The following is a 12,174-nucleotide window of genomic DNA, read 5'->3' as shown; positions in this document are numbered from 1 at the left end:
TGCTCCAGGGGTTGTGGGTTCGATTCCCACCTCGAGTCTGGGTGTAATATATATTTATTTATATATGTAGTATTTATATGTATAGATATCGAAAAAAAAATGTAGCTATACCAGTCAGCTGTTACCATACACAAGCATTATATTACTTACTTTAGGAACAGACGACTGTGTTGTGTGTGTTATAGATATTTATTTATTTTAAAAATCGTTATTTTTTGAATTTAACTCTATGAAGTTTCCGAGCAAGCAGCTTTCTTTTCATTGCGTAACAAACTTTTACAAAGCATTAGAAAACTCAAAAAAAAGGCGAATTGGTCCAACCTTTATCGAGTTTTACGATTAGCAATTTAGCGATTCATTTTATTCGAGGATGAAATTCAGCTATAAACATTACGATTTTAGGCCATTTTTAACCGCTTTCAAAAAAGGAGGAGGTCTCAATTTGACCTATATTTTTTTAATGTATGTTCGGGAATAACTTTGTCGTTTATGAACCGATTTTGAAAGGAGATATCTTAAGTACCGTAATAAGGAAACCAGCATCTGATAATGAGATCCAAGAGAAATTGAGGGAAACTCAAAAATCCGCATAACTTTTTTACTGGGTGTACCGATTTTGATGATTTTTAATTTAACAGAAATTCGAAAGCCGATGTTTATATAATACGATGTTTATATGATATAATTGAAGTAAGTTTTTTTCGTTTGCCTGCAAACACAATTATGTACAATTTATTCCTAAGTAACAAACGCAAAAAATTAAATGCAATTAGTTATAAACGTTCGGAAGATATGCGGTACATACACTTGGGCGATTAAAAGACTACAAACAATTGAATTGCAATAAAAATCATGTATTTTTAATTAATACGAAATATTTTTCGATATTAACAAAAGTATTGTATTTATTAATAACAAGACCGCATGCACCAATTAAAAGAAACATTTCCAAGTTGAAACAGCGCGGCACTCGAGTGAACGACCCTTGAGATAAATCTGTGTATATCGTTCAACAGAATTTCATTCGAAGAAGGTCAATGTTAAATATTTAGACAACAAGCTTGTTTAAGAGGAAAAAGCGGAAGTTATTTAATCATTGACTTTTATGTTTCCTATTTGAATTTTGAAATTGAGCGTAATCAAATAAGTATTTGATTACGCTCGGGGTAGATATTGGTACTTGTACACATACTTACATTTTTGGTTTGGATGTAAAATCTATCTAAAGTTATTTCGTTCAAGTATGCTTTAAAGGCCATTTTTAAATCTTCACTATACAAATCAAAGTTATATTAGTTTTTAATAAATTAATTATAGATGAAGCCACTACTGATTCGGAATGTAGATTCTGCAGGGAAATCCGTAGTTACTCTTTCATTTCAATATATTATATCCTAGTGACTCTCTCCATCGTGTTTCGGAGGGCACGTAAAGCTATCAGTCCCAGTTGTTATCATAGACACCTGACAGCGATCGTTACTCGTAATAGCTCCTACCCTTCTAAATAGGGAGCGAGGCAGTTCAGTTCAAGGAGCATGTCAGTGCAACATAATGGCTGATTTAGTTCAATTATGGAGTATCTGAAAAATCCCGATACTGACTAAATACTCTCTCTAGAGATTACATTATTAGAATGAATTGCAGTTCAATCTATGCCATTGACACAATGTGGGTAGACAATATTGTCACGTTTCCGAATTTCTCCTGAGACATATGAGTTTCCTTATGTTCTCTTTCAATGATGAGAACAAGGTGAATTTTTAGCATAGCATTAACTTTGCATAGCATTTGACTAGCCCATTGACGCAGTTTGTAGTGGCCCTGCTTTCTGTTCGGCCGGCTGCGGGTTCGATACCCGCCTGAGTCTGGGTGTAATAGTTCTATTTATAAATTTATATATGTACTAGCTGACCCCGCAAACGTTGTTTTGCCATATATTTTATAAACCTTCTTAATTCCCCCCCCCCCCCTATAACTTAGGGGTATGAAAAATAGACGTTGTCCGATTCTCAGACCTACCCGATATGCACACAAAATTTCATGAGAATCTATCAAGCCGTTTCGGAACAGTTTAACTACAAACACCGCGACACGAGAATTTTATGTATTAGATTATTTCTATGTATATTAATTTATCATAAAAAATTATTAGGTAGTCGGCTGTTACCTATAAATAACAAGCATTAAATTGCTTACCATAGGAACAGACCGTGTGTGTATGTTATAAGATATATTTATAAAAAAAAAATTCAAACAAATTTAGAATATTCTGTGGTAATAGCCTGAAATCGAAGGAACGAAACATGATAATAATATTTATCATCGTACCGCTATTTTGTTCTCATGTATATTATTTTTTCATGTAAAGTATTCATTTTTTTTTTTCCTTTGAATTTTCTTATATACAAACCTTTTCCTGACAATAATGGACACAAAAAATAGGCTCTTTTCAGACACGGTTGACTCACAAGGGCCTACACCCAGACAAGAATCTTACATTTGGGCAATTTATATTTTTTTTTTCTTTGAATTTTCTTTTATACAAACCTTTTCCTGACAATAATGGACACAAAAAATAGGCTCTTCTCAGACACGGTTGGCTCACAAGGACCTACACCCAGACAAGAATCTTACATCTGGACAAAAATAAGTATTTGTTAAGCCTACCCGGAGAGGGAAACAAGCTCGCAACCACTGGCTACGACAACGACTTGACTTGGGTCTGCGACGTAAATTGATCAGTTGTCATTGATGATCGTTATCAGTTCACGATGTCCGACTGGCGGGACCAAACGGTATAAATATACAAATACTACAAATATTACACTATATACACTTAATAAATTAAGTTATAAATAAGGCGACACACGACGTCAGGCGTATATATAGGAAATACAATTATTCACTAACATATCATACAAAAATTTCCTTCCTGGTTAGTATTATTAGACTTATAGAATAAAGTGATCAAACCCAAACTATAATTTAATACAATTCTTATCATTATTTATTGCAAAAAAACCTAGACAATAATTGATTTATTGATAATAGCCGGTATAAAACTGACCCGTCCCATTGTCTACCCTTACACGTTCCCCTTTACAACCTTTCATTCCATTAGTCAGACACCCCACACCCCTACGTTCTTAGAAAAACAAGCAAAAAGTATTTTACTAAAAAGCTTTTACGTCTTATAAGAAACGTACAAACTTATTCCATTTTTAATTTTAAAAATTTAATATCAAAAACACGTTAAAGTCATATAGCATCATCACTTCAACCTATCGGAGTCCACTGGTGGACTTAGGCCTCCACAAGTTTTCACCAAAAATGGCGTGAACTCATGTGTGTTGTCCATAGCCAAAGTTATATAACATTCTGTGTGAAAATATAGCCTTCAAATAGCATTAGCTACTAGAAAGAAATGGTTTGAATAGTTCGTAATAATTATAATCATTATAATGAAACAACTTTTTCGGATTTTATCGCGGTTTATTGTTTTTTTGATATCCGACTTTTCGGATACTTTACAGCAACCATGGCCACGGGAGGACTACCTGACCTCCCCTAGCCCTGGTCCAAAAAGGTTGTTTCATTATAATGAGTGAAATTCGCGTAAACATAAGAAAAAAAATTATAATCATTTGAAATTACTGTAAATATATTAAGAAGACAAAAAAAAGTATTTGGCAGATGACAATGAAATTTATACGGGGCCACGTGACAAGCAGCGCTTTTTAATTAAAACAAAAAAAATCGAAATCAGTTCACACAGTTACAGAACTGCACATAAAAACAATACTGTCGAATTGAGAACCTCCCCTTTTTAGCAAGCCGATTAAAAAATACCAAAAATATCCAATAAGCGCTTTTATATTAGGTAAACTAGAATAATTTTTATGAATATTTAAAATTCGACGCAGACGTTTAGCGTGAGGGTAAAATATAACGGATATTTAGTGACTAACTGTACTGAATAAATTATTACCATTTGACAATACCTATTGCATAAGCGTATTTATAACGTACAGACGACTGACTGAAAAACCTTAAAGCACAATACTCAAGTTTGATATAAATCATAAAATTCCTTTTCTTATACTAGAACGGTAACTTACTTAACTTACGTACTTACACGTAAACTTACGTACGGTCAGACTGGTGGTAAGCTAATGCCGCAGCCTATGGACACCTACAATGCCAGAAAAAACGCTACCTGAAACTCTTTCCATGAGCTCTGGCTAACTTATTTGTGCATAGTATTGTTTTGCAAATTTTATTTTTAAAGATGTATGTTATGTAATATGCACAATAAAGTATATTTCTTCTTCTTTCTTCTTCTTATTTACCATAGGAATACAACAATACTTGAAAACTGTATTATGTGTGGTCTCCAAATATTGAGCATGTGGCGACATTTTGGGGGTGCGATGGTATAGTTTGTAAAGTCCCTCTCCCCCATTGAAAAGGGAGGATCTTCCGACCAGACGGGTGTTTTGTCTGGTGGGCTACTGCGCCCCGACAGTTGTTGTCGGGTTCTTTTATATATACTTAATTACTTTGAAAACTCTGATAGCGCGATGTAGCATACGTCCGTTTTTCTTTAATTACGTAGTTCGTAATCGTTCATATTTCGCGTGATAGATGTCGCCACAAGCATGATATATCAGCTTTCAAGCAGTGATGTATCCCTGTGGTGAGTAAAGTGACCAGAGCTCCTGGAGGATGGGTAGGGCACAGCAGGAAATATCCTGTTCAAAATCTGTAGCATCCCGACGGGGGAAGTACCTCGACCTTGCAGAAGATCACAGCTAAATACTATTGCTTTCAAGCAGTGTTCAGTGTTTTAGTGTTCCTGTTGGTGAGTAAGGTGTCTAGAGCTTCTGGGGGGATGTGGGGTAGGGTCGGCAACGCACTTGCGATGCTTCTGGTGTTGAAGACGTCTATAAGCTATGGTAATCGCTTAACATCATGTGAGCCGTACACTTGTTTGCCGACCTAGTTATATAAAAAAATATATGTATTCATCGACGTTCTTAATTTAATCTTAACAAATTTGGATCGTTAAACATTAGTGTTACGAAACCCTACGTGTGGGAGCCCAACTCGCACTTGACTGGTTTCTTTAGTTTTAAATACGATTGTATTGTTGTATTGTGTACTTAGTTAATGATCTTGTAACTTACTACCGCTTTACTTTTTCATCTATAACTTTTCACATTTATTTTTGTAATATCTACACAAAAAAAAAACTAAATTGTTAAACGTCTAATTTTTGTAAAGTAGGTAGATATTTTTACAGATTTTATAAAAAGAAAGTTATGTTGTGTGATCGATATTTGACAAAACGGTATATATTTTTTTTATTTCATTTTCGGCCATCTACCCGACTAGATACTTCATACTAAAATTACTGAATCAATTTAGAATCCATTTTTAGCAAAACTTAATACGCTTACCCTGGTCGTAGGAAGGAATGTCAAAGATCAACAAACATAGCGAACGAGGCCACGAGTACAGCTTAACAATGTTTAAATATTGTATAACTAATAATGAATATATTTAAACTATGATCATTAATTATTTTTTTATAGTCATTGAGCTAGGATATATTATGCTCAAAATCTGGATTGTCGATCCGACTGGGGAAGTACTCGACCTTATAGAAGATCACAGCCAAATAATACTGCTTTAAAGCAGTCTTGTGTTCCTATGGTAAGGTGACCAGAGCTCCTGGGGGAAATTGGAGATAGAGTCAGCAACGCACTTGCGATGCTTCTGGTGTTGCGTTCGTCTATAAGCTACGGTAATCGCTCACCATCATTTGGTCTGTATGATTGTTTATCGACCTATAAATGTATTAAAAAAAGGCAGACGAAGAAAACAGTCTCGAACACATATTTACACAATAGTACCCTTAACATTTTAAAGTAAATTTTATTGTGAAATTAAATCTAAGTAATATAGTAATTACGCTAAAACTACTCATTAACATCAATCAAATTCGGAATGCAAATTAACACCCAAAAACTTCATTTCACCTTCTACTCCTATCACATATTTACAAACACTACTTTTTATACCTAAATTATCTCGAAATCCACAAATATGCAAATCTATAAAATACCAGGAATCGAAAAAATAATTAATAATAAATAATTAAATCATTATTAAATAAATAATATCAATAGCACATTTATAATACATTTGCGATTATCTGCGTCGGCATTATCGCGCTCCTGTAACGGAAGTTTCAGATAAGCGCACCGCCATATTACATTTATAATTATTATTAACATTAGACTAGGAGTTGATTTGAATTTTTTCCTGTTTACATTGTACGCATTTATTTATAAGTAGATGACGAGAGAGACTTTGATTTATCTAATTAGGTAACTGACATACGCTTGTATTTTAAGTAATTAACTGTACGTTCTCTGAAATTTTCCATATTTATACGCAATTTTACTAATTCATCATTCCGTAAGAACTTTCTAGAAAGTATTAGAGAATACGGCTAAAATTGGTCCAACCGCTCTCGCTGCGCTTAGCAAATTTTAGTGATTCATTTTTATTATAGGCTAGCTTTCCGCCTGCGTTGAAGATGCATGGTGCAATAATTTTTAAATTCGGTCCATTAGCTTTTGAGTTTACCATTACAAACATACAAATATTTCCTTTTTATAATATTAGTTTCTTTTTTTTCTTTTTTTTTTTTTTTTTTTTTTGTTTGCGCATGTTACGGTCCAATACAAGTAAGAAATAAATAAATATCTTATAACATAAACGTACGGTGGTGTGTTCCTACGGTAAGCAACTTAATGCTTGTGTTATAGGTAATAGCCGACTGTTATACCTAATTCTTTTTTCTTTTTTTTAATAAATTTACATAGAAATAATAAATATATAAATACAAATATTACACCCAGACTTAGGCAGGAATCGAACCCGCAAACTGCGCCAACGGACTAGTCGAAATACAAGTAATAGAAGTATACAGTATAGCAGTTCGTAATATGGACTAAAATTATGTTGTTTCATTCAAAGCGACTAAGAATTTTCGAACAAAAAAAAAAGAATTGTTTGCTAAAATTAGGACGCGATAATAAGTCTGACTCATACGTAACCGTTTCATTCGAAAATTGAATTTGTAAACAATCAAATTGATAAAGTTCTATCCTAACTTATACGAAATACTTGTTATCTACTAAATGAACGACGACTTTCGTACCAAAAAAAAAATTTTTTTTTCGCCAATTTTCTATCGGATTTTTTTGCACAAAAAAAGGAATTATCAAATTCGATGCAATCATTCAGAACTTACATGTGTACAGTGTAATACACACACATTTCGGCGTTTCATTTTCATTTACGTAGATTATAAATTATTGTTTATTGATGTTTGTCATTTGTTAATTATATGATTGAAGAAGTTCATTTAAGATTCCAATGATTGATACTTATAATTGTTTCTACAATAGAAAATATGTTATATGACAAAATTGAATCTTATAACTGTCGGATAAATATTATTTAACTACTTATCATGCTCAACTATGAGAGTTGACTAGTATTATTAACTATAATAATACACTTATTATAAATGGTCTAGACAAATTGTTTTAGAAAACATGAACAAAACGATTACTGCTCATTAAACATTAACAAGTAGTAATTGTCATTGTGATTACTTTTATTTCAACGACTTCTAATTTTATGAGACTAACTGTACCCCGCGATTTCACACACGTTTAATTTGAGTAAAACATAGCCTATAATAGCCTTCCTGAGTAAATGGGTTATCCAACACAAGAAGAATTCTTCAATTTGAACCATTTGTTTCTGAGACTGCATTTAAACAAAAAATACTTATTTTTTTTCTACCTTTATAATATTAGTATAGATTACCATTTAAAATATAAAAATTATGTACGTAATATTCAAAAAACAGTCAAGTTCACTTTTCCAAAACTTTTGAAGGTAAATTTGATTGTAATATGCTATTTTTTTAAATTTGGAATAACCAAAAATTATTTTTTCATCAATTTATATCATATTAAAGTTAATTCGATCACCAGTAGAAACATCTGAAATATGCTGCCTTTACAAGTTTAGTTAGGAGTTAGATTGTTTTGAATTTTCATAAGGTCTGTTGAATTTACAAGACTGAGTCAATAGCCATATATATCAGTACATGACAAACTTATTTGTCAATAACTAAACAACCATTGAATTAGTCAACACGATTATTCCACACATTTTAACTTCATATAATTGATTTCACCAAGTACAAATCTTCGCTTTTCTGATTTTGATGTTATTAGGTATATTATCTATATACTCTACTTGACTTAGGCTTTCCAAAAAGAAAATATATATCGATTGATAGATTCAGCATGTGACATCCTGCACTGCTGAGCATAGGACTCTCTCCATATACAGGGTGTCCCAAAAAGTAGTGATAAGCGGAATTCCAGAGATAGGGCACCCCTTGGGGTATCCGAATCACCCCTATGTATGTTCAGCGATTTTGCATAGTTTTCGAGTTATGAATTTTTTTATATGTTTTTGAGAATTTTCCACCTGAACAACTTTAAAAATTTCTAAAAAAAAAAATTGAAGATTTTTTAGAATTTTTGTTTTTGTATCTAAATATTCATGAGTTGTAGCTTCCCGCTTAAAAGATTCAGCTTCTTAACTTTGATGGAAATTGTGAAAATCTAAGTGTAAAGTGAAAATTTTACGTTTTGAGAACTATGACTTCAATTTTCAACTTAGAATTAAAAATCTAAACAGGCGATTTTATGGTTTCTAATTAGGCTTAAAAACTTTTCCAGAGTCTCAGCTTTCATAATCATAAATAAAAAATTGTACTTAATGGGGCTACTTTTGCTAAAATTTGCCTTCAAAGACATCAAGGTGGAAAATTCTTAAAATTATCAATTTGAATAAAAAATTTTTTTTTGCTCAATTTATTATTCCTTTAAGGTTAAATATTTTTGTCGGCGCTCTAGCTGGGTCACACGTATAGGATTCGTGCGGAGGAAAATGATAAATCCGTAGACTGAGTGATATGGTTCCAAAACGATGGTGCTCCATGCCACTTTGCAAGAATAGTCAGACAACATTTAACAGAAAGATTTAAAGACAGATGGATCGGCTGTGGAGGGCCCATTGCATGGACGCCGCGGTCCCCAGACTTGAATTCAATCGATTTCTTTCTCTGGGGATATTATAAAGAAATAGTTTACGCTAAAAACATTAGCAACGTAGCGGAGTTAAGACGAAAATTGAGGCAGGCAGAAGAAACAATTAAAAACAACAGAATAGCATTTTTCATTCGTAAGAGTTAATTAGTCTGTTAACCATCCAAAAGATTGTAAGAAAACTAAGATCGAAGATTTAATAAACATTTGGAAGTTATTTAGGTTTAATTAATAAAACGAAAAATAATCGTCTTAAAATTATTTATTATAAAAAGTTTTCAATATGTCGACCTTCGTGCTCGATACATGTTCTAACATCGTCTTAAAAAGTTTTCTTTGTGTCTTACGAACGCTATTCTGTTGTTTTTAATTGTTTCTTCTGCCTACCTCAATTTTCGTCTTAACTCCGCTACGTTGCTAATGTTTTTAGCGTAAACTATTTCTTTATAATATCCCCAGAGAAAGAAATCGATTGAATTCAAGTCTGGGGACCGCGGCGTCCATGCAATGGGCCCTCCACGGCCGATCCATCTGTCTTTAAATCTTTCTGTTAAATGTTGTCTGACTATTCTTGCAAAGTGGCATGGAGCACCATCGTTTTGGAACCATATCACTCAGTCTACGGATTTATCATTTTCCTCCGCACGAATCCTATACGTGTGACCCAGCTAGAGCGCCGACAAAACTATTTAACCTTAAAGGAATAATAAATTGAGCAAAAAAAATTTTTTTATTCAAATTGGTAATTTTAAGAATTTTCCACCTTGATGTCTTTGAAGGCAAATTTTAGCAAAAGTAACCCCATTAAGTACAATTTTTTATTTATGATTATGAAAGCTGAGATTCTGGAAAAGTTTTCAAGCCTAATTAGAAACCATAAAATCGCCTGTTTAGATTTTTAATTCTAAGTTGAAAATTGAAGTCATAGTTCTCAAAACGTAAAATTTTCACTTTACACTTAGATTTTCACAATTTCCATCAAAGTTAAGAAGCTGGATCTTTTAAACGGGAAGCTACAACTCATGAATATTTAGATACAAAAACAAAAATTCTAAAAAATCTTCAATTTTTTTTTTTAGAAATTTTTAAAGTTGTTCAGGTGGAAAATTCTCAAAAACATATAAAAAAATTCATAACTCGAAAACTATGCAAAATCGCTGAACATACATAGGGGTGATTCGGATACCCCAAGGGGTGCCCTATCTCTGGAATTCCGCTTATCACTACTTTTTGGGACACCCTGTATAAGATAAAAATCATATAATATTTTCATGGAGATTTTTGTGGTGACAACCCTTTTATTGAAAAATTTAGTTGGCCAAAAAAAAATGGCACAAGTCAAAAGCTTTCAGAGCAGCTTCAGAGCTTTAGATTAAGAACCGCCATTTTGAAGTTAGATAGGTTAGGGTTATTTTTTTTTTTGTAACAAAATTATGTCGATATACAGTCAAATTTTGAGCTTAGATAATTCGATGGCTCTTAACCTAAAGCCTTACCCATGTAAAAAGACTAAACAACAAATGGTAATGAGTTTAACATAAAGTAAAATTAAACTTCACTTAAACAGCAACAAACAAGATTATTAATAGCTTAAATCAGCACTACAGTCAAATATTTAGCATTCCACCTCCTCCTACTCATTATATTATCTCATTATCCTGATGATATCATCTCAAAATTATAAAAACGGACAAATCTGAACTCTATATTTAATCCCATTAGAATCATTTTAGCTATAAATTTTAAATATTAATAAAAACAATACAAATATAATGTTAGTACATTACAAAGTAATTTACATGTGTTTTAAGTTTTTTCTACTTAGCTTATAAATATTTTCATAATAGTATTTTTTTTATATATATTTCTTTTAATCCAAGAATTATTTAATAGAAGTGTTAATTTCAATCTTTATTTCAGAAAAATGTTGTAGTGTTACTAAGAAAAAGTTGCCTATTAGTAAATATTTAAGATGAAACAGTACTAGTAAGATGAAATCTTATGAGAATCTAACACACCTGTGTATGAGATGTGTTAGACCTTAATACTATCACAAGTTGGCAATAATCCTATACCAGATTTTCTTACAAAACATGAATATTTATTGACTTTATATGTTTTATTTTTGTATTCTGATAATTTTGTATTGTATTTTTCCTATGTCCATTGTGGTTGACAAGAATATTTACTTTTAATTAATAATTTATTATTATTTTAGTGATTATTAATCTTTTATTTTTTTAAACTATTGAGTTTATAAATCTATTTTATATTTATGAGAATACAATTAAATAACTATGTAAATCCTTGAAAATTACATTTAAATTTTTTAAATACACTTTCAACATCATATTACAAATATTGGACAGTTGATAGTATGTGTTAAGGTCATTTATAACTATAGCTACTGATTAAAGTGTTATGACCTCCAGATATAAATAAACTGACTTTTTAATTGTTATTTCCTGTAAAAATATATTATGATTTGAAGGATTTCATATGAATATTTCAGCTTTTTACTTTTTAATGATAATACAAGGTTTAGGTATACCTTTTATAACTATTATTAATTATCAAATGCAATAAAATTGTTTTAAATAGTGTTGTGTATGATTATGTTTCTTATAAGATTTTTTTCTATGTTATGTGTCTTTGACAAATATTAACGTTATTAAATGACACAGATCAGCAATCACACGAATGTGTAATTCAATTTTAAAAGGTCAAAATCAATCGATACTAAATCTCAAAGAAGTAGTGTTGACTTCGTAATGAACTAAAACAACATAAACTATAAAAGGCTCTTTATAAACATTCGTTTAACGCAAACCCGAGAGACTTACATTTACGTAGCGAACGAGCTAAAAATAACACTAAGGAAGCCCTACAGATCAGAATGCAGACGATTTTTCCACATTGCAGATAAAAGTTCAAAGCACCGACAGTGATATCATCGCTTCCTGGTCGA

The sequence above is a fragment of the Melitaea cinxia genome, chromosome 28, assembly GCF_905220565.1.
Source record: "Melitaea cinxia chromosome 28, ilMelCinx1.1, whole genome shotgun sequence".
NCBI lineage: Eukaryota > Metazoa > Arthropoda > Insecta > Lepidoptera > Nymphalidae > Melitaea > Melitaea cinxia.
The sequence above is the reverse complement of the archived record's forward strand: the minus strand, read 5'-3'. Positions refer to the sequence as shown.